Source organism: Capricornis sumatraensis, chromosome 11 (assembly GCF_032405125.1).
Source record: "Capricornis sumatraensis isolate serow.1 chromosome 11, serow.2, whole genome shotgun sequence".
Taxonomy (NCBI): Eukaryota; Metazoa; Chordata; class Mammalia; order Artiodactyla; family Bovidae; genus Capricornis; species Capricornis sumatraensis.
This window is the reverse complement of record NC_091079.1, coordinates 49,177,664-49,200,436: the sequence shown is the minus strand read 5'-3', so window position 1 is coordinate 49,200,436 and position 22,773 is coordinate 49,177,664. Positions and strand designations below refer to the sequence as shown.

The 22,773-nt window shown below is 41.2% G+C and overlaps 1 protein-coding gene across 1 annotated transcript in view; it reads right to left on the bottom strand.

Annotated features, from left to right (window-relative positions):
- MTFR1 (mitochondrial fission regulator 1) overlaps positions 1-12,319 on the bottom strand; it is a 62,333-nt gene extending 50,014 nt beyond the window's left edge. The window contains exon 1 of the mRNA XM_068983684.1: positions 12,271-12,319. The gene's annotated coding sequence lies outside the window, so the exon portion shown is untranslated. The remainder of the gene's footprint in view (positions 1-12,270) is intronic.
- Between the last annotated feature and the right edge of the window lie 10,454 nt (positions 12,320-22,773).

Genomic DNA, 22,773 nt, shown 5'->3' with positions numbered 1-22,773 from the left:
CCCAGGAGTAAGATTGTTAGATCATAATATATACAGATACATAGCTAAATCTTTAACAGAAACTAACTTTTCTGAGGTTACCAATTATACTCTCAAAAGCAGATAAATAAAAGAGCTCTAGCTATTCAACAATTCCTGGTATTGTCAATGGTCAATACTTGGTACTGTCAGTCTTTTTAATTTTAGTAGGGGGTTCTTCACAGGTTTGGGGGGCATATTTTGATACCTTCCATTGAGAAGTTTTTTCGCTCATTTTTTAAGTGAAAAGTTTTTTAAAAATTATTCTTGTGAGGAAGAGAGTCTGCACTAGAGATAAAGATTAGGAAGCATGGCTTAGAAAATGCAACCTAAGAGTGAATGGGCTAACTCAGAGAGTAAGAAATGAAGCCAGGATAGAAATCTCAGGAAATAACTGAAGATCAAGCAAAGGTCAGTGGGAAAAAATATTCAAAAGAGGTAACAAAAATGTGAGAGAGATTGTCACCAAAAAACTAACAGGAATTTTCAATAAGGGGAATGTTCATCCAGGATGTTAAACAGAACACAGGGAAGAGAGGTCACATAGCTGGGGGCCTCCTACAGCTACTCTTTACTCCAGACCCCTCCACTGTGCTCTCTGGAAGCCTGTCTGAATGGAGGTAAGTGTTTCCTCCCTCACCAAACTGAAGCTTGGCTCTCCCTGTAGAATGCTGTGTCAACGGGCCCAGTGCTTGCTTACTCTCGATCACTTTATACCAGGCTGTTTCCAATCAATCATTGCTCTTTGTGGTGGTGATGGTAGCGGTTTAGTTGCTCAGTCATGTCCAACTCTTTGCGACCCCAAGGACTGCAGCATGCCAGGTTTCCCTGTCCTTCACCATCTCCCAGAGTTTGTTCAAACTCATGTCCATTGAGTCGGTGATGCTATCCAACCATCTCCGAATTACTGCTGTTAAGTTCTTTTCAAAACTCTCCCTCAAAGGCAAAACTAAAGAGACAACAGAATAGATCAGGGGTCACCTCGGACTGTCAGTGGAGGAACAAGAACTCCACTGTAACAACTATAACAGAGCACAAGGCAAGTTTTGGAAAAATGGACATAGGCTATATCTTGATTGTGGTGGTGGTTACATGACTGTGTTCAAAGAAATCTACCAAAAGGAGTGAATTTTGCTGTGTGCAAATTGTACCTTCATTTAAGAAACAAGCAAAAGCAGCTCTCCTTAGGAAGCACTGCTTGGCCACCCTCTGTTCCTCATGAGGACTGACTTAAGAGCGCTTGAGCATTCCCCATCATTCAACTATGAGTCCTGAGTCCTCTCTTCTCCAAGTCCTTCCCTAAATGGAATTGTGCACTCTGGACTCATCAGCACTAGTACATCATAAACACATATTCTTGCCGTGCTGAGTGGTTATAATGTTTACAATAATGCATCCAATACAGCACTGTTTGAGTCTATTTACATTAAGATCTAAGACAGGTAAAACTAAAAGCAGGCTAATCACACATTATGAATTTTTTCAAAGTTTTTTTCCTGATTGTTGTGGAGACAGAGGTAGTGACTGATAGTAGGCCTGACTGAGGGATTTCAGTGGATGCTGGCCAAGTTGTATTTCTTGACAGACAGACAGTTGGATGTGTTTACTCTGGGAATGCTTATCAAGATGCTGCACACTTACATACTTTTCATAATGTAAGTTATGCCTCAGTGAAGTGAAGTGAAGTGAAGTCGCTCAGTCGTGTCCGACTCTTTGCGACCCCATGGACTGTAGCCTACCAGGCTCCATCCATGGGATTTTCCAGGCAAGAATACTGGAGTGGGTTGCCATTTCCTCAAATAAGTTTTAAAAACACATATAGCTTTTGATTAAATTATGTAACTTTCAGGAATTTTTTGCAGAAATAAAAGCATTACACATAGAAAACATATATAAAGATATTTTCTGCAGTGCGTCTTCTAGTCACAAAACTAGGATCAATTTTAAATGTTCATCAATAAAACACCTGTTAATTACAGTATATGCATATTATAAAGCTTTATGCCTCTATTAAAAGTGAGTTAGTCTATGTAATGACTTGATAGTATGATACAGGAGAGTAATATACTAGGATTTCATTCTGTAAAAGACAAAAATCTTCAACCTTTTCATTTATAGAAAGATAAGCCAATTGAGAGAGATTGGTTCAAGATGGCAGAGTAGGATACCCTGTGTTCAAAGACAAAGGAGAAGCTGCAACAAGACAGGAAGAGGGGCACAATCATGATAAAATCAAATCCCATACCCACCAGGTGGGTGACTCACAAAAGTAGGGAACCATAATACCAAAGAAGTTCTCCCCCTGATGGGAAGATTCTGAGCCTCACATCAGGCTTCCCAGCCCGGAGATCTGACAAAGGGATTGGATATCCCCGGGGTATCTGACCTTGAAGGCCAGCAGGATTTGACTGTGGAACTTCTACACGACTGGGGGAAACAGAGACTCCACTCTTGGAGGGCACACACAAAATCTTGTATGTACCAGGACCCAGGGGAAAGGAGCAGTGACCCACAGGAGACCGAACCAGACCCACCTGCTAGTGCTGAAGGGTCTCCTGCAGAAACGTGAGGTGGCAGCGGCCCACAGCAGGGACAGAGTCACTGGCAGGAGCAGTTCTGGGACGTGCCCACTGGCATGAGCCCTCTTGTGGTCGCCATTAGCCCTATCACAGAGCCTATAGACTCTAGGGCTGGGTTGCTTCAGGCCAAACTAACAGGGAGGGAGTGCAGCCCTGCCCCTCAGCAGACAGTAGGATTCAAGTTTTATTGAGAGTGCCAGACAGGATAATCACCAAGGAGAAACACACCAAGACACATAGTAATTAAACTGACAAAAACTAAGGACAAAGATAGAATATTAGAAGGAACAAGGAAAAATGACAACATATTAATACAAAGGAACTCCCTTAAGGTTATCAGCTGATTTGTCAACAAAAACTCTACAAGCCAGAAGGGAATGGCACAGTATATTTAAAATGATGAAAGGAAAGAAACTACAACCAAGAATACTCTAACCAGCAAGACTCATTCAGATTTGATGAAGAAATCAAAAGGTTCACACACAAGCAAAAGTTAAGAGAATTCAGCACCACCCAACCAGCTTTACATCAGACTATTAAAATTGGCCAGAGCAGGGAGAAGTAATTTTTTTCTTTGTATGGTTTGTGCTGCTTAGAACAATGCTACAAAGCATGTTTTACTTTTCATTTAAAAACAAAATCTAGAAGTTACAAAATCCAAATATCACAGCTTTCACTCAGACACTCCTTGCACCATATGGAGACCTTCAGTCTCCCTCCCCTGAACTTTCCATCATCCTAGTCAATCCCTTCCCACCTTCACTTTCTTCTGCCTCATGCAGCCCCACATCTGAACCACTGCTTTTTAGTATTTTCAGTCCCCTTTTCTACTGTTTTGTTTCTTCAACAAGCCAGAACTTGGTAAGTACACCAGCCTTCACTTACGAAAATTGGGCTGTAGGAAAACGACTAAATCTCACATCTTGAAGTTGCTACAAATGTCCTACCTCTAGTCTGCTAGAGCACTATGCTAGCTTCTACTAATCTTTTGTTTCAGTTTAGCTTTCACCTCCTGATCAACCAGTATTAGGGCCCTCCTGTATTCTCCTACACAGCACATTAAAACAATGTATCTAAACTGCCTATCTCCTCCACAGCACTTTAATCACCTAGCTTACTCATCTGAAGACCCCAGCACTCAGCAAACTATATAGAATACAACAGTTGCTCAGTTAATACTTGAATATTAAACAAAAGGCATCTAAGCCCTGAGCCAGTGTCTTTTCTATACTCTCAATTGTAAACAGATATCTTAAGAGGAATTTTACTTCTATTTATATGTGAACTAGGTTAATTTCAGACAAACTCCCTGCTGCTGAGAACAAGTAAACTAGTGGAACCAAAAAAAAATTTTTTTTTAATTAACTATTTGAAAGCATCGGAGAACTATCATGGCAGAGAAATATCACCAAGTCAACAGTTGGTGCTTTGATAAGAGTAGTAAAAAGAACTGACCTCTAAATGAGATTTACTGAGGAGAGAAAAGGCACACATTACCAGTAACAGGAATGAAAAAGGGGACATCACTGTAGCTCTTAAAGGCATGCAGAAAATCATAAAAGGCAAAACAAACCCATAGTGTAAGGTGTTAACCATGGTGGTTACCTTTGCATGGGATGGGTAACAGGTGCAAGGCAGCAAAAGGAGTTTTCCAGAGGGTGGGCAACTTTCTAGTTCTTAATCTGGGTGGTCACTACATGAGTGTTTGCTTTGTGATCATATACTGAGCTGTATCATTTATGTTTATCCATCTTCCTGTGTTACACTGGGTGTTACACTTCACAATAAAAAAAAGGTTTAAAAAAGATGGCTACGAATCAGGCTGCACTTTGTTTTGATTGTTTGGTTCTGTGTGTGTAAAATTTGACTTCTAGAATTATATGATGATAGCATAGGCTTATAATCTAATCTGGCTAGACTAGACATAGAAATACAATGCAGTACTATAGCAGGGTTGTGGGGAGGATGAGAGCTGGTAGAAGAGAGAATCAAAACTGAATAAGAAATAGATAAACACTGAAAAGAGACTTTCTTTTCCCTTCACAAATACTACAAAAATATATAATAGCACACACTTATGTTGGTGCTGTTTAGACACTAGTGGAAGTGTGCTCAGTCGTGTCCGACTCTTTGCGACCCCATGGACTTTAGCCTACCAGGCTCCTCTGTCCATGGGATTTTCCAGGCAATAGTACTGGAGTGGGTTGCCATTTCCTTCTCCAGGGGATCTTCCCGACCCAGGGATGGAACCCAGGTCTCCCACATCGTAGACAGACGCTTTACCGCCTGAGCCACCAGGGAAGCACCTGGTAGCACACAGGTAGATCAATTAAAAGTGAAGTGAAAGTGAAAATCGCTCAGTCTTGTCCGACTCTTTGCGACCCCATGAACCGCAGCACGCCAGGCCTCCCTGTCTATCATCAACTCCTGGAGTTCACCCAAACCTATGTCCATTCAGTCAGTGATGCCATCCAACCACCTCATCCCTTGTCATCCCCTTCTTCTCCTGCCCTCAATCCTTCCCAGCATCAGGGTATTTTCCAATGAGTCAACTCTTTGCATCAGATGGCCAAAGTATTGGAGTTTCAGCTTCAACATCAGTCCTTCCAATGAACACCCAGGACTGATCTCCTTTAGGATGGACTGGTTGGATCTCCTTGCAGTCCAAGGGGCTCTCAAGAGTTTTCTCCAACACCACAATTCAAAAACATCAATTCTTTGGTGCTCAGCTTTCTTTATAGTTCAACTCTCACATCCATACATGACCACTGGAAAAACCATAGGCTTGACTGGAAAAACCATAGGCTTGACTAGACGGACCTTTGTTGTCAAAGTAATGTCTCTTCTTTTTAATATGCTGTCTAGGTCGGTCATAACTTTCCTTCCAAGGAGTAAGCGTCTTTTAATTTCATGGCTGCAATCGCCATCTGCAGTGATTCTGGAGTCCAGAAAAATAAAGTCAGCCACTGTTTCCCCATCTATTTCCCATGAAGTGATGGAATTCTTCAGGCCAGAATACTGGAGTGGGTAGCCTTTCCCTTATCCAGGGGATCTTCCCAACCCAGGGATCAAACCCAGGTCTCCCCACATTGCAGGTGGATTCTTTACCAGCTGAGCCACAAGGGAAGCCCAAGAATACTGGAGTGGGTAACCTATCCCTTCTCTACATCCCTAGCGAATCTTCCTGACCCAGGAATGGAACCAGGGTCTCCTGCATTGCAGGGGGATTCTTTACCAACTGAGCTATTAGGGAAGCCCACAATCAAATCAAATAAAATTGTTTCAACTAATGCAGTATATGTTTTTGAGATAGTTATGACTTTTAAAAAGTTATTAGCAATAGCTTCACAAGAAACCTGCTAGCAGGCATAACAAAGTTGTCAGTAAATTTAAAATGCTACAAACTTTAAAAGCTACAATAGTACATGGAGCTTATTTTTATAAGATCTTTGTAAACTATTCACAGAAATGGCCACTTAATTATCTTTACAATGTAACAGAAGAGTGTGACCACTTTATACTGGGAGTGTAAAAAGATTAACAGAACATTCTTAGTTATTCGATTGGCTAAATTACTGGAATAATGTTTCCTGTCTTCAGAAAACTAAGAAGTCAGGTAAACCAAATCTGTGCACCCCAAAGGACAATCTACATTCTGGGTGCAAACAACGATGCAAAAGAAAAACAAGGGCCATGAAGTAAAAAACAAAAACTTAATCAATTTAAAATTACTGTCCTTTATTTTGATGGGAATTCCTTGGCAGTCCAAAGCTTAGAACTCTGTTTTCACTGTCGTGCCCTAGGTTCAATCCCTGGTTGGGGAAACTAGGATCCCACAAGTTATGCAAGGCACCACCCCGCCCCCCCCCCAAAATTACTGTCCTTTGAGAACATATCCTTCTTACGTTTCTAGTGTGAAAATGCTGTTTCTTTTAGGATATGGGGACAGTAGGTGAATGTTATTTGATTTATTTATTTTTTTAATGCTTATTGAGCTTCCCTGGTGGCTCAGGGGTAAAGAATCACCTGCCAGTGCAGGAGACAAAGGTTCGATCCCTGGTTTGGGAAGATCCCACATACTGCAGAGCAACTAAGCCTGGGCACCACAACTACTAAGCCAGCACTCGAGTGCCCAGGAGCCACAACTACTGAGCCCACTTGCCACAACAACTGAAGCCTATGTGCCCTAGAGCCTGCGCTCCACAACAAGAGAAGCCACCGCAATGAGGAGCCCGAGTACCACAATGAAGAGCAGCCCTCTTCCACTTGCGGCAATCAGAGAAAAGCATGCCCAGCAATGAAGACCCAGCACAGCCAAAACTAAACAACTAAATATTTTTAAATTAAAAAATATATAAAATGCATATGTGTGCATGTCAATTCACTTCAGTCATGTCTGACTCTGCAATCCTATGGACTGCAGCCTTCCAGGCTCCTCTGTCCATAGAACTCTCCAGGCAAGAACACTGGAGTGGGTTGCCACACCCTCCTCCAGGGGATATTCCCAACTCCGGGATCAAACCTGTATCTCTTATCTCCTGCATTTACAAGAGGGTTCTTTACCACTAGAGCCACCTGGGAAGCCCCAGCCCCCCCCCCCCAAAAATGTTTATTTACCGTAATAAAATGTTGTCTACCATATGTCAACACCCTACCCTACTTTTTAGAAATTAAACTTGAAATTCAAGTCTAGTGACCACAGCTATAGATTCCACATGAGTCTGGGCTGAGACTTTAAATCAGAACACTTTACCACACTATTAAGTAATGACATAGTATTCGACCTATGGGTATGGAATTTACTGGCAGTATTTTAGAACTAATATTCTATACTAGTCATACAAAATTAAATATACTGCTACATTCTCAGTACCCAACACAGAATCTGACATAGAATAAGTTTAAGTCTTTTCAGTCCACAAATGAATAAATCTCATGACCTGTACTACATCTCTCAACAACAAACTATTTAGATAAGAAGCCTAAGAACATTACCTAATTAAAACTTGATAAAAGTTCTTTCAAATTAAAAGAGCTTTAGATATGAAACTAACTTTTGAGGGACATTTTCACTAACATTTTTAGAGGATGACTTTCTCTCCTATGTTATAAAAGAGCTTATGGTAATTGTATGTTTCCATCTGAATTAAAGATGTGTCATTTTCATTTAACTCTGACCTATAACCCTATTGTGAATGACACAGGAATTTCCTTAAAGTGTTATTTTAAGCATTCCCATGCAAATGAATTAAGTATTCTGGCATCAGTTTTAAAACAATCTTTTGAAAAGACTGCTCAAGTATCTTAAGTGGTCCTGGACACCAGTAGAAACACTCACTCACATCACTTGGAAGTCAGTAATATTTTTCACTAATTAAAACTGCTTCTTTGGGCCAAGCAAATTGATGAGCTGTGTAATAATTACTGTCCTCTACATATTAAGTATATATAAAATTACCTTATGATAAAAGTCAATAAATCATACTTTTTAAATTAAAGTGTTTTTTTCCAATTAACAATATTTTTAAACTTTTTATTGAAATATAGTTCATTTACAATGTTGTATCAGTTTCAAAAAAAAAAATGTTGCGTTTTTAAAAGCTAGTAAGGGTAGTTGCGACCCCATACACTGTAGCTCGCCAGGCTCCTCTGTCTATGGAATTCTCTAGGCAAGAATACTGGAGTGGGTTGCCATTCCCTTCTCCAGGGATTAGACCCAAGTCTCCTCCTTTCGGGCAGATTCTTTACCACTGCACCATGAGGGAAGCCTAGTTACTGAAGTACTAGTTGCAGAAGAGAAACTCTAGAAGCAAACTAAATGTCCATCAATGAGGAAATAGTTAAATTCAACATACCCATTCTAAGTTTATGGCCATTAAAACAAAAAGGAAGGATATCTGATAAACATCTAAATGACTAACGTATATGTGATACTGTTTAAAAAAATAAAGCATAGAAATAGTGGTGAAATAAATATTTTATGCATACACATACACAGAAGAAAAGATCTGAAAAGGTACCAAAGCTTAACATTGCCTGTGTCTGAGGCGAGGTGATGGAATTCTCCACCTTTCTTCTGTATCATTACATAGTGAGATTACAGTGCCCCATTTTGTTGCTTAAACTAAGTGGTGCAATTTGTATCAACAGTATATAATAAACATATAAAAGAACAGATGAACAGTTGAGTTGTCAACGATTCAAAAAGCAACTATACATTAATAATACTCATCACCAAGATTACCCAAGAAAACAAAGGAGTAGAAACTGAAGTTTACCTGGACTTTAGAAGCTACTGCACCACTGCACCACACTGTCTCTTACTCTTTTACAGACTTTTTTCCTCCATTTCTTTCCTTATGTCCATAAATTCACCAGTTGAACCAAAATCTATTTCCTTTAGATGTGTGTGCTTAGTCACTCAGCATATTACGGCAGCCCCGGAAAATTAATACACCGTGAGTCTTGCTTCATTGCCAGACTCACTTAGAGCATGACCTCCCCCTCCCTGCACAGCACTAGACAGAATGTATATCACCCTTCCCTATGCCATTTTGTATTGCCTTGAGTTCCTTCTTCCTGAAACTGAATAGGGCTCATGGATATTTGTTGTTGTTGAGTTGCTTTAAGTCTTGTCGAACTCTTTGCAGCCCCAGGATCTGTAGCCCACCAAGCTCCTTTGTCCTTCAGTTTTCCAGGCAAGAATACTGAAGTGGGTTACCACTTCCTACTCCAGGGGATCCTCCCAACCCAGACATCGAACCCACGTCTCTTTCATTGCCAGGCGGATTCTTTGCCACTAGAGAGACCTGGACGGAGAAGGCAACAGCACTCCACTCCAGTACTCTTGCCTGGAAAATCCCATGGGTGGAAGAGCCTGGAAGGCTACAGTCCATGGGGTCGCTGAGGGTCGGACACGATTGAGCGACTTCACTTTCACTTTTCACTTTCATGCATTGGAGAAGGAAATGGCAACCCACTCCAGTGTTCTTGCCTGGAGAATCCCAGGGATGGTGGAGCCTGGTGTGCTGCCGTCTATGGGGTCACACAGAGTCAGACACGACTGAAGTGACTTAGCAGCAGCAGCAGAGAGACCTGGAAAGCCCATTTCTTTTATATTCAGCAGGTCAAATCATTAATTGCTTCCACGTCTCAGGTGAAGCCATTTTTGACAGAGCCAGCTCATTATATTCCTAGGAGACTGTGATCATGTCACTTCTTTGCTCAAAATTCAAATTTCTTAAATTTGGCACTCAAGTTCCTTCATGTGTGAATTTAACCTTACTTTTAGACTTCTGAATTACTCTACAGTAGGAATCCTAAACTCCAACTCAGCAAGTCTTCTCTACTGTCCTCTGAATAAGCCCAGCTGTCTCTTTCTCTCTCTCTAGTCCTTACTCTAAAACTATAGGTTTGGCCAAAAAGTTCATTTGGGCTTTTCCAAAGGCTGTTACAGAAAAACCCAGAACAAAGTTTTCAGCCAACTCAATAACTGGATGAGGATAAGAAATAGTGTAAAATTGAGAAGATGAGGGACACACTAAAGTATCCAGTATACATAGCCAGTATATGCTAACTGCCAAAAGAGGTAGAGACTATTTCTTGATTTTTTTTCCTTTTCATTTCCCCTTTAACTGGCCATATCTATAGAAAAAAATTTTAATTTTCTTTATTGAACTACACTTGCATACTTTGCTCATAACTTTAAAACCAATTGTTTAGTTCAGTCGCTCAATCGTGTGAGACTCTTTGCGACCCCATGAATTGCAGCATGCCAGGCCTCCCTGTCCATCACCAACTCCCGGAGTTCACTTAGACTCACGTCCATCGAGTCGGTGATGCCATCCAGCCATCTCATCCTCTGTTGTCTCCTTCTCCTCCTGCCCTCAATCCCTCCCAGCATCAGGGTCTTTTCCAATGACTCAACTCTTGGCATGAGGTGGCCAAAGCACTGGAGTTTCAGCTTTAGCATCAGTCCCTCCAATGAACACCCAGGACTGATCTTCTTTAGAATGTACTGGCTGGATCTTCCTGCAGTCCAAGAGACTCTCAAAACCAATTGTGTTAACCTTTTATTGTTTCAAAGGGACGAAAAATACCTATCCAGGTGTGTTTATTTTCCCATTATGGATTTGTAGCCCAACAGAAATTTCCACAGCAGTTAGGTTTACTCCACAATTCTTAGGACATTCAATTATGGTTAAAAGAGCAAGAATTTTGCAGTGACCTGGATCAGCAAGCTAAATTACAGCCCCCTGCTTCTTACATAGAGCTTCCCAGGTGGCTCAGCAGTAAAGAATCCTCCTGGGTTCCATCTCAGAAGGAAATAGCAACCCACTCCAGTATCCTTACCTGTGAAAACTCATAGAGGAGTCTGGCTGGCTACATACAGTCCATGGGGTCGAAAAAGAGTTGGACACAACTTAGGGACCAAACAACAACAACAAGCCCCTTACATCAGCCTGACCTCAGGCAAACTGCTTAACCTCTCTAAACCTCTTTTCCCGCTCACCTGTAAAATGGGATAATACCCATCAATACTTCATACAGCTGTTGTAAAAGTTAAATGAACTAACAGGTGAAAACACTTTCACAATGCTTCATACACATCAAGAACTCGGTAAATATCAAATTATCAATACTAAAACAAAATGTATTAAGTAAAAATAAAATATTATTACCACTAAAATGCAGTAAAGCTACAGACAAAACTAGATTATTTGGCACCTTTATTTTCAGTGATTTCGAAAGCCTGAGCACCAGGTAATGAGACGGCACCGTTGGAAAATTGCCCACAATCTCCTAACGCAAAATGCATTAGCGCCGTCTAAGGCCTTAAAGCGTGCCTTATTTTGCTCAATCCCTCTGGGAAGCAAATGCTTGGAAAAGGATGACTATTGATCCTAAGAAATAAGTAAGAGAGATACAATGATATGTCTCAGATACACGTCAAAATAATCTGGGGGAGAGGGACAAGCCTAGCCATTTATTGATACTTGCTGAAACTGGGTGATGGGTACACTGAGTTCTTTATGCTAGTCTCTCGACCAGGTTTCCATAATATAACGTGTTTTTAAATGTTAAAAGGTCGATTCTTTCCCTTCCACCCCCACCTTTGGGACTAATGCAGGTCCTGGTCAAGAACACACAGTGGGAAAGTCCAAGGAGGCGAAAAATGGAAACAGTAAAAAGCCGGCCAGCTGAGTCGGTTAAGCCCCCGGGCCGCTCGGGAGGTGTGCTGCCCTCTCCGGACGCCCGAGGCCTGGTGGGGAGGTGCGCCCGCCGATCCCGGGGGACGCGCAACATCCACGGGAACCGCCGCCCAAGGGCCTTCCAGACACCGGACCGAAGACGGAGGAAGGCAGGGGGCAGCCGTGGGGGGTGGGGGAGGAGCCCCAGCCCTCGGGGCTAGTCGGCCGAAGTCCCTTCGCTCCGCCGAAGCTCCAGCCCCACCCAAGCCCTCAGCCACCCAGCGGCCCCAGAGCCTCTCCCATCACCCGCGGCGCAGTCACCCAACCGGCCGGCGGAACCCGCCCTCCTCCCGGCAACTCCTAACCACGCTCCTTCAGCTCCCACGCTGACTGTCACCAGGGCTCCCCACCACCATCAGGCCCGGGGGCACCTCCTCGATCCCCAAGCCAACCGCTCTCCAGAGCCGCCAGCCCCACTTTACCTCGGCCGCGCGGCAGCCAGCAGCCTGCTCCGGCAACTCAGGCTTGAAGCTAGGCTGTCCCGGGGCGTTGCTGACAATCACCCCGGTCTCCGCCCCGAGCACCGGCCAGCCTGACCAATCAGCGCCTAACCCGAAGGCGGGCACTGAGAGCCGGGAGCGGAAGGCGAGGTGACGGCGGGACGCGCCTGGGGCGGCCTTTCGCAGAGTGCGCACGCGCGGGGCTCGACCAGCGTGTGCGCTTTCTCGTGAACCTGGCTTTTTGTCTTCACTTCTTGCGCTGCGAAGTGCTTTGTAAACTTCAAGCTCTAGGTGTGTAGGAAAACCCACATTTTGATTGTGGCCACAAATATGGATGACCTTGAAAGAAGCTGTGAATCTTAAGCCCTTATTAAGCTAACAGATGTTGAGCTCTTTCTTATCGGGCTGTAGGGACGTGTCCTCACCCAGCCTATATTGTGCCTTCCTATCTCGGGTGTGTTTGTCTTTAGGGGAAGTGAGGGTGTGGGGTTATACAAAGTGCCTGATGGATGAGGATTTTATTGTCTTCAGTTCCAGCATCTTAGTCTGATTCATTGGGACAGGTGTTTTTTCAATAGTTGAGTATCCTAGAACACTGGATTTCAAATCATTGTCATGAAACTAGCAGTATATTGATAGCTAACAATATATTAAGCTTGGTAACCTGTGTAGGACTGGTAAAAGATTCATTTGTAGAATGAGAAAGCTGTCTATTTCTGTATGAGCTTTCAAGAGGCTGTTGGTGATTAGCTGTTTTTCTTACCCTCCGATTGTAATTGACCCCAGAGGTCAGTCATCAGAGCTTTGATGTTCTTATCACAGGTGCCCGAGTCTCTCCCTGGCGAGGGCTTCCCTCCTTCAACAAGAGCATCAATTCACTTACTCAACAAGGGATTGTTGGGGGCCCACTGTGACAGTACAAGTATTTTTAAAAGCTTTGTACCACACCCTCATTGAGCCTACAGGCTAACCACACACTTAACTTATGTAACCAAATGTTATAATGGAGGCATGGAGGGGGCCTGGAAGACCTTCCTAAACCTGGCCTGGGTTCTCAGGGAGCCTAACAGAGAGGACTGAATGCTTGAGCTGGGACCTGACCTGATGAAAGAGCAGGAGCACCTGAGCTAAAGGGGCAGGGGGCAAGCTTTGCACCATTTCTGACAGCGTTCACCTGTTTCCCCTAAGATCTTTCCAGGGTGAATTTAGTGCTAAGCTAATAAATTTTGAGGGTTTCCCTGGTGTCCCAGTGGTAAAGCATCCACCTGCCAATGCAGGAGATGTGGTTTGATTCCTGAGTGGGGAAGTTCCCCTGGAGACAGGAATGGCAACCCACTCCAGTATTCTTGCCTGGAAAATCCTAAGGACAGAGGAGCCTTACGGGCTACATACAGTCCATGGGGTTGCGAAAGAGTTGGACGTGACTTAGCGACTAAACAACAATGACAGGTGAAGCTTCTGCCAAAACCCCGTGACTTGTACTGGCTCTTTCCAAGGCCCAAGGAGGGCATCTAGCACTGAGTTCACATGATCATGGGTACTTCCAACTCTTTAGAAGGAAGATGTCTTAAAGACCTCCTCAACGGGGATTGGTTAAGATTTTTTTCAATTCCAAGTTCTTTTCATTCAACTTGGCTTCATCCTAGAGGCACTGCAGTGGCTCTGGGCATTTAGGGAATCTGGGTGAGGGAAAAAGATGAATTTGAGTCACTGCCCTGATAAGTTATTGCTGACTCTCCCAGTGTTGGAATGGCTTCCAGGAAAGCTCCTAAGCATTCTTTATTCTGTCTCATAAATGGATGTGTCCTGTGGGAACTGCCATTAGAAGTATGTAGCTGATGGAAGACAAAGAGGGTTTGAAGTGTGCTCAGCCAGAAGCTAATTCTAGGGGGAAATTCTGCAGTCATCACGTTTTCAAAATTATAAGCAGAGTGCTTTATTTTTCGTTTTGAATCAACTTTATTTTGGAATAACTTTAGATTTACAGAAAAGGTTACACAGATAGTACAAAAAGTTTCTGTGTGCTCCTCACTGAGTTTTTCCTAAGGCTAACATCTTACATTATCATAAAATATTTATAAAACTGAGGAGCCAGCACTGGTACAAATTCCAGAATTATTTCAGATTTTACTAACTCTTTTTCTGTCTCAGAATTCAATCCAAGGTGCCACATTGCATTTAGTCATCATGTCTTCTTAGGCTCCCTGGTCTGTTTCTCAATCTTTCCTTGTTTTTCATAACCTTGCTATGACCGTGACAGTTTTGAGGAATCTGGTCAGATATTTTTTAAAATGTTCCTCAATTTGAATTTGTTGATTGTTTCTTTTTTTTTTTTTAACCTCGTGATTAGACTGGGATTATAAGCTTTGGGGAAAATATCATATGGATTAGATGCTCTTCACATCATATCATGAGGACTTAATTATGCTGATGTTAAATTAACCCTGACCACCTAGACCACAGTAGTATTTGCTAGTGTCAACACTGTAAAATAGCATTTTTCCCCCCTCTTTCTATATTGTCTGGAAGTAAGTCACAAAATCCAGCCCACACTGAAGGAGAGTGGGAGATTAAGCTTCACCTCCTGGAGTAGAATATTTATGCATATTATCGGGAATTTTTCTGTAAAGAAGATTCATTTCTTCCTCCTTCCCCCACTTATTTATATCTCATTTATTATAAATATGCATATTTATATTTATTTTATACTTCAGTTTATATTTTATATTATGATTTTAATTTTGTTGTTCAAATTTTTCCATCTTGACTATTGAACCTTTGAGGTTGACTCATGCGTCCTTTTTGTTTTTTGATTATCATCTTTTTTCTTGAACTACAAGAAGCTCCAGGCTGATCTTGTATTTTTCCTGCCCCAGGATTAGAGTCGCCATTTCTCCCTTTCTTCAAGGAGTCCTGGAATGGTATTTAGGAACCAAAATCTAGATACTGGGTGTACTTGTTGCCCCGAGGTATCACTGATACTAGCCTCTCTGAGTGGACATATATTACTGCCTTGTTTTTTAATTCTTTGTTTACCTCTCTGTGATAGGCAACCTCTAAGTTGGCCCCCAAAGATCCCTGCCTGGTATCTATGCTGTTGTGTCATTTCCTCTCCTTGAGGGTGGGGTTGGACCTAGTGACTTCCTTCTAATGAATAGACTACAGCAAGAGTGATGTGATGTTCCTTCCAAGATTAGGTTACAAAAGGACTGTGACTTGCTTGCTCTCTCTTGATCTCTCCTTCGGTTACTCTGAGAAACTAGCTGCCATAATGTGAGCTGCTCTATGAAGAGGTCCATGTGGCAAGAAACTGAGGGAGGCCTCTGACCACCTGTACATCAGCCTGTAAGAAACTGAATCCTCTAACAGCCATGTGAGAGAACTTGGAAAAAGATCCTCTCCACCTTGAGCCTTGATATGACTGCAGCCCCACTGACACCTTGATTGCAGGTTCATGAGAAACCCTGAGCCAGAAACATCCAGCTCAGCCACACATGGGTTCTTCATGCATAGAAACTATGAGATAAATGATTATTGTGTTAAGTTGCTGTGTTTTGAGTAATTTGTTAGAAAGCAATAGATAACTAATACAATTTCTGACTCTTCCATAAGATCAAGTGGTTCTTAAATTTCACTGTGGAATTTTTTTTTTTTTTTTTGGCACATGGGATTTTAGTTCTCAGACCGGAGATCAAACCCACGCCACCCTCTGTGGAAGTTTGGACAGTTAGTAATACCGGACTGCCAGGGAATTCCGAGGAATTTGTTTAAAAATACATATACCCAAGCTCCTTTCCAGATTCTTATGTGATTGCTCTGTATAGCTAAGTTTAAAACTGTAGAAGGTTACAGGGCAATCCATTTGGGGGTTTTAGAAGAAAATAGACTTCTCTTTTTAGTATATCTGATCCTGGAATTCTTGACCCAAACAAATGGCTTTGCTTTCTTGGCAGAATCCAGAATAACTGAAATTTCATCTGCTAGTTGAAGTATTTATTGAATAGAGGAGAAAAAAAAAAAAGGTTCATTCTTACTCAATATGCAGCCTTGAAAAAATACCTTGACCTTTACATGCCTCCAGATTCTTAACAGGAAATTAAAGGATTATAATGCCATTATTAAGGCAAGGAGATTTATCCTTATTAAGTGTATATTAGGGAATAAAAAGATGACCAAGGCCAACTGTGGGCCAGTTTCCATGTAGAGATTTAACAAGAAGTTAGGTTCCTATGTATTCATATTAGTTGATGGTAAGGCAGAATTGTGTTGTATTGATAGAAAGACTATGGGCTTCTAAGTCAGACAGACCTATATTGAAATATGCTCCTGCCACTACCAGCTATGCAGCGTTGGGCAAGCCAGCCAGCCTCAGTGGGTCTCAATTTCTTGACAGTGGGGAAAAGAGTCACCTTCAAAGGGTAGTCCTGAGGACTAATTGTGTAATGTTTGTACAGTACTAAGGGCAGGGCTTCTCTGGTGGTCTAGGGATGAAGAATCCACCTTGCAATGCCAGGAACACCGGTTGGATCCCTGATCTGGGAAGATCTCATTTGCTGTGGAGCAACTAAACCCATGTGTCACAGCTACAGAGCCTGCATGCCTGGAGCCCTCACTCTGCGACCAACTAAGCCACCGACATGAGCAGCCCACGTGCTGCAGCTAGAGAGTAGCCTCCACTTACTGCAATTAGAAAAAGCCTTCATGCAGTGATGAAGACCCTGTGCAGCCAAAAATACAGAAATAAATAAACAAGACCCTTTCGTTTTGCTTTTTTGACAGCTCTGATTGCCTGTCTATAAAGAAATATATCACACTGAAATGGGCCTCAAGAGTTCCTGACTTTAGAATCGAAGAAAACCTAGCTGGTAAAAGACCACTGGGTAAGGCAGTAAAATACCCATGATAGGGACACTTAAAAGATAAAGGGCAGCTGGATGTGTTTAGGAGAGGTGCAGCTACAGGACAGCTGCTTAAGGATAATTGATGGGATAGCATCATCTCACAAGAGGGAAGAGTTGAAAGCTGGAGGTTAATGCCAGATAGTTCAGTACTCTTCGCTTCAAGGCTCTGGTCATGAAAGGCAGATATTGTTAATAGAGAATAATGTTTAAAACAGCTTCCATCATGTAAATCTCAGTACAAATGAATGCGTTTTACCATGGTGCCCAAGGAAGAATTACTAAGCTATTCTGATTTAGTCATATATTTTTGGATATATTTGGTTGTTCTGAGCCTTGAAACTATTTTATTTTTCTCAGATCAGTGTACAAACCCATCTGATGTATGGTATGTCCTAAAAGACGTATATCCAAATAGATCAAAAACTCACTGCCTTCCAGAGACTGTGATTGTGATATTTCTTTCTCTAAACCAGGTTTGGGATAGACACTAACCCACAGAGCTCTTTTTTTTATGTATGTAAATCATGCTTTGTTTTAAAAATTGTAATTATGGAAAATGTTGAATGTAAAAAGTAAAAGCATAGTACAATGAATCCTCAAATATTTACCACACAGCTTCCCACTCCTGTTGGTTTCATTTATACTCTTTCCTGGCCTCTTTGATTTTTTTTTTTTGGAGGTGATGCCAGAGAATAAATCACAAGGCCTGATACAAGCAAATTCTTTGATTCTTTTGAAGCTAATCTCAGCCATGTCATTTCAACCATAAATATTTCTGTGAATATCACTAAAAGATAAGGAGTCTTTATTTTATTTTTATTTATTTTTGTTATTTGTTTATATTTTTGGTCACACCATGTGGCTTATGGAATCTTAGTTCCCTGAAAAGGGATAGAGCCAGGCCCCTGGCATTGAAAGCACTGGGGAAGTGTCTTTTTAAAAACATATCTATACTATTATTGAGGCTTCCCAAGTGGCTCAATGGTAAAGAATCTGCCTGCAATGGAGAAGACACTGGTTCAATGACTGGATCAGGAAGAAGCCCTAGAGAAGGAAATGGCAACCCACTCTAGTATTCTTGCCTGGAAAATCCTGTGAGCAGAGGAGCCTGGAGGGCTACAATCCATGGAGTCAAAAAGAATTGGACATGACTAAGCGACTAACACACACATCTATCTCTTTTTATTTTCTGTAAACTGCTGATTAGATACAAAGGCTTGATCTGATTCAGGTTCATTTTTTTGGCCAGAATACTTCATCTGTGGCCGTGTACACTTGCATCAGAAGCTACATAATGTTCATGTGCTTCTTTTTTGAAACATTAACAGCTATTGATTATCACTGCCTAGATCCATGATCTCATTATAGTTTGCAAAAGGGTGATGACTGCTTCCCACATGACTCGGTGGTAAAGAATCCACCTGTAACAGAAGCCTAGGAGCCATGGGTTTGATTCCTGGGTCGTGAAGATCACCTGGAGAAGAAAATGTCAACTCATTGCAGTATTCTTGCTTGGGAAATCTGGTGGACAGAAGAACCTGACAGGTGACAGTCTATGGGGTTGCAAAAGAGTTGGACACAACTTAGTGACTAAACAACAATGATCATGTGTTGTCATCCTGTTTCATTTATTAACTAATTGGTTACCTTGAGGCATGTTTATAAAGAAAGGCGGATTGATGCTTGTTTCTTAATATCTACCAGTTTTCAGACTAATTATCTCACATCAGCTATTTTGTTACCCTGAAATATAGCACGTTTCAGAAAGTCAGGTTTAATGCTTGGCTTGATTTAATGCTTGTTTTAATTCTCTATATAATGTAGTTTTCAGAAAAATGATTTGGTTTCTTCAAATTCTCCAAAAGTGGCTGATGATGTTTCTTTTTGTTTTTTCTCCCCAGTATTCAAGTACTCCTGGGACTTCGCTGGTGGTACAGTGGCTTACTCTGTGCTTCCAGGGCTGGAGACATGGATTTGATCCCTGATCCAACGGGGAAACTGCATGCCACAGGCCATAGCCAAAACAAAACAAAAACAACAAACCAACCTCCCCCTCAAAACAAGAACTCCTGAATTTTTTGACCATAAATTAGCTTTTATCAGATCTTTTCTAGATAGTATATATTTTAAGAGAGATGTGGGACTAAATGTACATTTATGGAATGTCTTCTAGATACTGGTCTATATGCATGGATTCATTCACTTATACTATTTTATCTGATTTCCATAGCAATCTTGGAAGGCAGCTGCCATGACCTCTGTTTTTTAGAAGAGACTGAGGCTCTCAGCAGCAAGGTGAGGAGTACACAATCATACAGCCAGCACGTGGTCAAACACAGATTTGTCTGAACCACTGGGCATCCTGTGGCTTTTTTGAATGAGGCTGTACAGACACCAAGCCACTCAGTGGGGCTCACTGGTTGCCCCACCAGCCTCCGGCCTCTTGTATGTCCTCAGAGAGTTTGGTGACCTCCAGTTTGTCGCTCTCATACTTAAAATAGTAGTTCCCTGGAACTTCTAAATACCCCTCTGCCTTTTAACCTAACAAATAGATTTTTTTTTTCCCCAGGAACTTAAACTGATTTTTATTTTTGAAAAACTTTTATTGGAGTATGGTTGATTTACAATGTTGTATTATGTTCACATGTAGAGTCCAACACATAGACTTTTCTTTGTGGTTGTTCAGTTGCTCAGTCATGTCTGACTCTTTATGACCCCAAGGACTGCAGCATGCCATTCTTCCGGGTCCTTCACCATCTCCTGAGGTTTGCTCAAACTCATGTCCATTGAGTTGGTGATGCTGTCCAACCATCTCATGCTCTGTTGCTCCCTTCTCCTCCACTTTATTACAATATGATTTTACTTACTGCAAATTTGTCACGTTATATATAAAACTATACTTAACACCTGCCCCCAGTAAAGTTACTATATTATTATTTTTGGCTGTACCATGTGGTTTGTGGGATGCAAGTTTCCTGACCAGGGATCAAACCCAGGCCCTGCTGTAGTGTAAGCGCAGAGTCCTTACCACTGGACTGCCAGGGAATTCTGAAAATATGTGTTATTTTTTATAACAGATTTTTCTAGATTGAGTTCTAAAAGGCTGTGATAACTTACATTTTCACAGCAATATCTGAGAGTCCTCTTCTTATCCATTATCTCCATCAGCAACTTTGTGTCATTTTGATTTTTGCTAGTCTGATCAGTGTCAAGTGATTATTTTCATTGTTAAATTAATTTCCTTTCCCTTATTAAAAGTGGATTTCAATGTCTTTTTATGTTTATTGGCCACATGGATTTCCTGATTAAATACCAAGTTAAATTCTTTACCCAATTTCTTAAAAAAATTTTTTTATTGGAGGATAGTTGACTTACAATGTTGTGTTAGTTTTAGGTGTACAGCAGAACAAACCAGTTATACATATATCCTTTCTTTTTTAGATTCTTTGCCCATGTAGGTCATTACAAAGTATTGAGTAGTTTCCTGTGCTATACATTATGTCATTATTAGTTATCTATTTTATATATAGTAGTGTTTATGTGTCAATCCCAATCTTCCAATTTATCCCTCCCTGACACCCAATTTCAATAGAGTTGTTAACTCCTTTCTTGACAATTGGTAATCAATTTTTGAATGTTACTCTCTATTTGCTCACCAAGTTCCTCCCAAATCTCTTACCTATTGACCTTGCTTGTGTATCTTTTTTCCATACAAAAAAGTTTTTAAAAACAAGTCAAATATGTCCATTTTTTACTCTTCTTGTAAACTCCTTGATTTCCATTCTTGTTTAAGGTCTCCCCCTACTTGTTCATTGTAGTCTCCAAGATTTTCCTAAAGGATTTTTAATATTTCATTTTTTACATTTGCGTTTTTAATCCATCTGGAATTTAATTCTTTGGTAAATGATATATGGCTAACTCTTTTATGTTCATACAATTTTATATTTCAGTGCTTCTATTTATTTCTCATCCTTTAAACTTTTCTACTTTGACATGTTTTTAAGTCTTACATAGTAGTTTGATAGTGTGTGTATAGAATTTATGAATAAATCATATACATATATCAGAGCTATATGCTCAAAAAAAAAAAGTGCTTGATCAAAACGTTTTGGAAACCACTGCATTTGACCTTGAGCTCTTTGAGAGAAGTGATTGTCCTCATCTTTGAATCCATTGCTCAGATTGTCTCTGGCACGTTGTATGTGTTCCAAAATGGCTGTTAATGAATCGAATGAATAAAATTGCCATTGTGTGATTCATGTCTTAAGCAACACAGCCATTAAGAAACCTGACATTCTAGCTGTGTCCTGTGGCAAGACATCTGAAGTTAAACACAAGCTATGACTCACAATGGCAGGTATTATAACTTCACTGGTGTTGAGTTCATTTTTAGCATGGGAACATAAATTCTTAAAATCTCAAAAGACATTTCTGTGGCTTATAGGATTATAGGTGCTTATGAAACCAGTAATTGTTTTTTGTGAATATATTCCCTGCCTTTTAACGTCAGTCACCTACTCTCTGTAATGGCAGTTTGCTAGGAAGAATTGGTCTTTTCAATACTATGAAATCAGAAGTATGATTTAAATTAAGTTAAAGACTCTATTAAACATTTTATTCTGGATGGTGCTAAAAACCTATGTTATCAATCACTAGTTGGGAATACCCCAGATGTCTTTTCCCTTTCAAATATGCAAATTAATCTAGCAAAAATAGCAAGTTTATTTTCCTGGGTTATTGTTTTTAATAACAATACCGAATGAAATTTCATCTACTCAATCAATGTGCTATGTTTAATCTGGCTGCTGTTTGGACATATGTTTCTCACATCTTTCTACATTTACAATTCCATTTTCCCCCTCTTTCTTTCTTTTTCTGTTCTAGTTGTTAATTGGTCTGGCTGATTGTTACAAATGAAGCTGGTGCTTCTGCTGTTGCTGCTGCTAAGTCACTTCAGTCGTGTCCGCCTCTGCGCGACCCCATGGACTGCAGCCTACCAGGCTTCTCTGTCCATGGGATTTTCCAGGCAAGAGCACTGGAGTGGGTTGCCAGGTGCTTCTACCACCGGACATTATACATCATTTTCTGTTTCTTTTTTATTTTAGACTCAGTATTCACTTACTGGGGCTTCCCAGGTGGCGCTAGTGGTAAAGAGCCTGCTGCCAGTGCAGGAGACATAAGAGACTTGGGTTCAATCCCTGGTTGGGAAGATCCCCTGGAGTAGGAAATGGCAACCCATTCCAATATTCTTGCCTGGAAAATTCTGTGGGTAGAGATGCCTGGCAGGTTACAGTCCATGGGGCCACAAAGAGTCAGACACCACTGAGCACAACAACATAACATTTACTTACTACCACCACTCTCTCTTGTGACTTTGGGAAGCAGAAACCAGCCAAACATGTTTTTGTATTTTTGATATAGGTCAAATGGTGTGAAAGAGACCTTTTCTACTCAACCTTGCTCCTTTTGCTCAAATTAATTAGGAGGAAGAGTAGAATAACCAAGGATGCATGCATGCATGTTAAGTTGCTTCAGTTGTATCTGACTGTATCTGAGAATCCTATGGAATCCTATGGACTGTAGG